Source organism: Triticum aestivum, chromosome 2B, assembly GCF_018294505.1.
Source record: "Triticum aestivum cultivar Chinese Spring chromosome 2B, IWGSC CS RefSeq v2.1, whole genome shotgun sequence".
NCBI lineage: Eukaryota > Viridiplantae > Streptophyta > Magnoliopsida > Poales > Poaceae > Triticum > Triticum aestivum.
This window is the reverse complement of record NC_057798.1, coordinates 767,971,319-767,977,415: the sequence shown is the minus strand read 5'-3', so window position 1 is coordinate 767,977,415 and position 6,097 is coordinate 767,971,319.

The window sequence follows — 6,097 nt, the reverse complement described above, 5'->3', positions numbered from 1 at the left end:
TTTTTCTTTTGGCCTTTCTCTTTTTTTTTTCTTTTTTTTCTTTTTGTAAAGTCCGAAGTCTCATCCCGACTTGTGGGGGAATCATAGTCTTCATCATCCTTTCCTCACTAGGACAATGCTCTAATAATGAAGATCATCACACTTTTATGGATTTACAACTCAAAGCTAGAACAAGATATGACTCTATATGAATGCCTCCGGCGGTGTACCGGGATATGCAATGAATCAAGAGCGACATGTATGAAAATTATGAAGGTGGCCTTGCCACAAATACAATGTCAACTACATGATCATGCAAAAAGCAATATGACAAAAATAATGTGTGTCATATGAACAGAACGGTGGAAAGTTGCATGGCAATATATCTCGGAATGGCTATGGAAATGCCATAATAGGTAGGTATGGTGGCTGTTTTGAGGAAGGTAAATGGTGGGTGTATGGTACCAGCGAAAATTGCACGATACAAGAGAGGCTAGCAATGGTGGAAGGGTGAAAGAGTGCGTATAATCCATGGACTCAACATTAATCAAAAGAACTCATATACTTGTTGCAAAAATTTAGAAGTCATCAAAAACCATAGTACTACGCGCATGCTCCTAGGGGGATAGCACTAGTAGAAAACAGGGCTTTCGTCCAGGCCTGTTTAGCCCATTAGTCCCGGTTCAATCCAGAACCGGGACTAATGTGAGCATTTATCACGGTTCGTGCGGCTAAGGCATTAGTCCCGGTTCACCTGTGCCCTTTAGTCCCGGTTTGTTCCTCAAACCGGGACTAAAGAGTAGACCTTTAGTCCCGGTTTGAGGCACGAACCGGGACTAATGGGGTTGAGACCTTTAGTCCCGGTTCGTGCCACGAACCGGTACTAAAGGTCCCATTTTCAAACTCTACCCCCCCTGGGATCGCCTTTTCAATTTAAAAAATAAATAAAAGAAAATGATGGAAATGTCAAAAAAATAAAAGAAAATAAGTTTCCCATGTGATATGTGGTCTAGTTGTTGGGGAAATTTGCAAATGTGAATTTCGACTTTATTTGCAAAATCTCTCTGGAATTTGTAAATATGGGCATAACTTTTGCATACTAACTCAGATGAAAAAGTTTTTTATATGAAAAATCATCTACTCGAAAAGTTACATCCAAATCATCTACTTTTGCGCTTAACCAGGTTGTCCTTTGTTAAAATGACTTATTTATGGACAAACCACATAAACACTTTAATTTTCAAATGAACTTTTACTTTCCAAACATGTTTGGAACTAGGAATGACACTCGAGTTAATAACATCGATGTACATCGACTTAACAGTAAATTGTCCAGACCTAGTAAGTTTCGAACACAACTGATCGGGCTGATGAGCTAGCTAAACTTCCATCAGTCTACTCACGAGATGAAGCCATGCTTCCCATCTATCACCAACAAGAACCCTTCAAAACTGGATATTAAGGGGAATGGACTGCATAATCGTTGCAACTAGCGCATCACGTCACTGAACAATACGATGCAGGGTCGGGTACTGGGGCGCCAATGGTGTATCACCAAGCCAAGTATCCTCCCAGAAATGGGTATCGTTGCCATCACCGACTATAAACTTTGTTCTATTAAAGAAGGCTGCCTTAACTCTCATAAGCCCCTTCCAAAACGGCGAATCAGTTGGTCTCACTGTCACCTGTGACAAAGTCTTGGACTGCAGATACTTGTTACGGAGAATCTGCGCCCAAGTTGCGTCAGTTTCAGCTGATAGCTTATACAGCCACTTACTGAGCAGGCATCTGTCTTGACCTCAAGATTCTCGATACCCAGACCCCCTTGGTCCTTTGGTCTACAAATAACACCCCACTTGGCGAGTCTATACTTTCTCTTTAGTTCATCACTCTGCCAAAAAAATCTTGATCGGTAGACGTCCAGCCTTTTCCTAACCCAACTGGAACCTCAAAGAAAGATAGTAGGAAAATCGGCATACTCGTGAGCACCGAATTAATAAGAATCAACCGCCCTCCATAAGACATGAGTTTGCCCTTCCAGCAACTAAGTTTCTTCTCGAACCGATCTTCGATGCATTTCCACTCTCTGTTTGTTAGCTTACAATGGTGAATGGGTATACCTAGGTAAGAAAAAGGTAAAGCAACTAATTCACATCCAAACAATTGCCTATAAGCCTCTTGTTCCTCCTTGGCTCTACCAAAGCAGAATAACTCGCTTTTATGAAAGTTAATCTTTAATCCGGTCAATTGTTCAAATAAGCATAACACCAGCTTCATATTTCTCGCTTTTGCCAAGTCATGCTCCATAAAGATGATTGTATCATCAGCGTACTGTAGAATGGACACACCCCCATCAACTAGGTTAGGCACCAAGCCACCCACCTGAGCGGCCTCCTTTGCCCTACCTATGAGAATTGCCAACATGTCAACCACAATGTTGAACAAAATAGGGGACATTGGAACACCTTGCCTCAGGCCTTTGTGTGTCTGGAAATAATGACCTATATCGTCATTCACTTTAATTCCAACACTCCCTTTTTGCGTAAAGGATTCTATCTGGCGTCACCAAGCTTTATCAAAACCCTTCATGCGTAAGGCCTGTTGAAGGAACGGCCATTTGACTTTGTCGTACGCTTTCTCAAAATCCACTTTGAAAACAACCCCATCCAGCTTTTTCGTGTGGATTTCATGGAGCGTTTCATGAAGGACCACAACCCCTTCAAGGATGTTCCTGTTCGGCATGAAAGCAGTTTGGGTAGGTGCTACGTCTTGAGCTTGTGTTGGTTTTCCTCAAAGAGGAGAGGGTGATGCAGCAAAGTGTAGCGTAAGTATTTCCCTTAGTTTTGAGAACCAAGGTATCAATCCAGTAGGAGACTCCTCAAAAGTCCCATGCACCTACACAAATAAACTAAGAACTCGCAACCAAAGCAATAAAGGGGTTGTCAATCCCTTCACGGCCACTTGCGAAAGTGAGGTCTAATAAAGATAGTATGATAAGATAAATATATTTTTAGTATTTTGTAATATGGATGCAAATAAAGTAGATGGAAAGCAAATATGATAAGAGATAGACCCGGGGGCCATAGGTTTCACTAGAGGCTTCTCGCAAGATAGCATAAGTATTACGGTGGGTGAACAAATTACCGTCGAGCAATTGATAGAAAAGCGCATAGTTATGAGATTATCTAGGCATGATCATGTATATAGGCATCATGTCCATAACAAGTAGACCGACTCCTGCCTGCATCAACTACTATTACTCCACACATCGACCGCTATCCAGCATGCATCTAGAGTATTAAGTTCATAAGAACAGAGTAACACATTAAGAAAGATGACATGATGTAGAGGGATAAACACATGCAATATGATATAAACCCCATCTTGTTATCCTCGATGGCAACAATACAATACGTGTCTTGCAACCCTTTCTGTCACTGGGTAAGAACACCGCAATATTGAACCCAAAGCTAAGCACTTCTCCCATGGCAAGAAAGATCAATCTAGTAGGCCAACCCAAACTGATAATTCGAAGAGACTTGCAAAGATAACTCAATCATACATAAAAGAATTCAAAGAAGATTCAAATATTATTCATAGATAAACTTGTTCATAAAACCACAATTCATCGGATCTTGACAAACACACCGCAAAAAGAGATTACATCGAATAGATCTCCACAAGAGAGGGGGAGATCATTGTATTGAGATCCAAAAAGAGAGAAGAAGCCATCTAGCTAATAACTATGGACCCGTAGGTCTGTGGTAAACTACTCACAACTCATCGGAGGGGCAAGGATGTTGATGTAGAGGCCCTCCGTGGTTGCTTCCCCCTCCGGTAGAGTGCCGGCAAGGGCTCCAAGATGGGATCTCACGGATACAGAAGGTTACGGTGGTGGAAATTGTGTTTCGTGGTGCTCTTGGATGTTTTCGGGGTACGTAGGTATATATAGGAGGAAGAAGTACATCGGTGGCCGCCCGAGGGCCCACGAAACAGGGGGGCGTGCCCTATAGGGGGGCGCGCCCTCCTGTCTCGTGGGGCCCTCGGAGCTTTCTTGACTTGCACTCCAGGCTCTCCGGATCAGATTTGTTCCAAAAATAACGCTCCCGAAGGTTTCATTCCGTTTGGACTCCTTTTGATATTCCTTTTCTTCGAAATACTGAAATAGGCAAAAAAACAGCAATATGGGCTGGGCCTCCGGTTAGTAGGTTAGTCACAAAAATGATATAAATGTGTAAAATAAAGCCCATAGACATCCAAAAGGGGTAATATAATAGCATGGAACAATAAAAAATTGTAGATACGTTGGAGACGTATCAAGCATCCCCAAGCTTAATTCCTGCTCGTCCTCGAGTAGGTAAATGATAAAAAATAATTTTTTTATGTGGAATGCTACCTAGCATATTTCTCAATGTAATTTTCTTTATTGTGGCATGAATGTTCAGATCCAAATGAATACAAAATAAAAGTTCATATTGACATAAGAAATAGTAATACTTCAAGCATACTAATCAAAGTAATCGTGTCTTCTCAAAATAACATGGCTAAAGAAAGTTATCCCTACAAAATCATATAGTCTGGCTATGCTCTATCTTCATCACACAAAGTATTTAATCATGCACAACCTCGATGACAAGCCAAGCAATTGTTTCATACTTTAATAATCTCAAACTTTTTCAACTTTCACGCAATACATGAGCGTGAGCCATGGACATAGCACTATATGTGGAATAGAATGGTGGTTGTGGAGAAGACAAAAAAGGAGAAGATAGTCTCACATCAACTAGGTGTATCAACGGGCTATGAAGATGCCCATTAATAGATATCAATGTGAGTGAGTAGGGATTGCCATGCAACGGATGTACTAGAGCTATAAATATATGAAAGCTCAACAAAAGAAACTAAGTGGGGTGCATCCAACTTCCTCGCTCATGAAGACCTAGGGCACTTTGAGGAAGCCCATCATTGGAATATACAAGTCAAGTTCTATAATGAAAAATTCCCACTAGTATATGAAAGTGACAACATATGAGACTCTCTAACATGAAGATCATGGTGCTATTTTGAAGCACAAGTGTGAAAAAAGAGATAGTAGCATTGCCCATTCTCTCTTTTTCTCTCATTTTTATTTTTTCTCTCTCATTTTTTTCTTTTTTTTCTTTTTTTTCTTTGGCCTTTTTTTTCTTTTGGCCTTTCTCTTTTTTTCTTTTTTTTCTTTTTGTAAAGTCCGAAGTCTCATCCCGACTTGTGGGGGAATCATAGTCTTCATCATCCTTTCCTCACTAGGACAATGCTCTAATAGTGAAGATCATCACACTTTTATGGATTTACAACTCAAAGCTAGAACAAGATATGACTCTATATGAATGCCTCCGGCGGTGTACCGGAATATGCAATGAATCAAGAGCGACATGTATGAAAATTATGAAGGTGGCCTTGCCACAAATACAATGTCAACTACATGATCATGCAAAAAGCAATATGACAAAAATAATGTGTGTCATATGAACAGAACGGTGGAAAGTTGCATGGCAATATATCTCGGAATGGCTATGGAAATGCCATAATAGGTAGGTATGGTGGCTGTTTTGAGGAAGGTAAATGGTGGGTGTATGGTACTGGCGAAAATTGCACGATACAAGAGAGGCTAGCAATGGTGGAAGGGTGAAAGAGTGCGTATAATCCATGGACTCAACATTAATCAAAAGAACTCATATACTTGTTGCAAAAATTTAGAAGTCATCAAAAACCATAGTACTACGTGCATGCTCCTAGGGGGATAGCACTAGTAGAAAATAGGGCTTTCGTCCAGGCCTGTTTAGCCCATTAGTCCCGGTTCAATCCAGAACCGGGACTAATGTGAGCATTTATCCCGGTTCGTGCGGCTAAGGCATTAGTCCCGGTTCACCTGTGCCCTTTAGTCCCGGTTTGTGCCTCAAACCGGGACTAAAGGTCTCAACCCATTAGTCCCGGTTCGTGCCTCAAACCGGGACTAAAGAGTAGACCTTTAGTCCCGGTTTGAGGCACGAACCGGGACTAATGGGGTTGAGACCTTTAGTCCCGGTTCGTGCCACGAACCGGTACTAAAGGTCCCATTTTCAAACTCTACCCCCCCGGT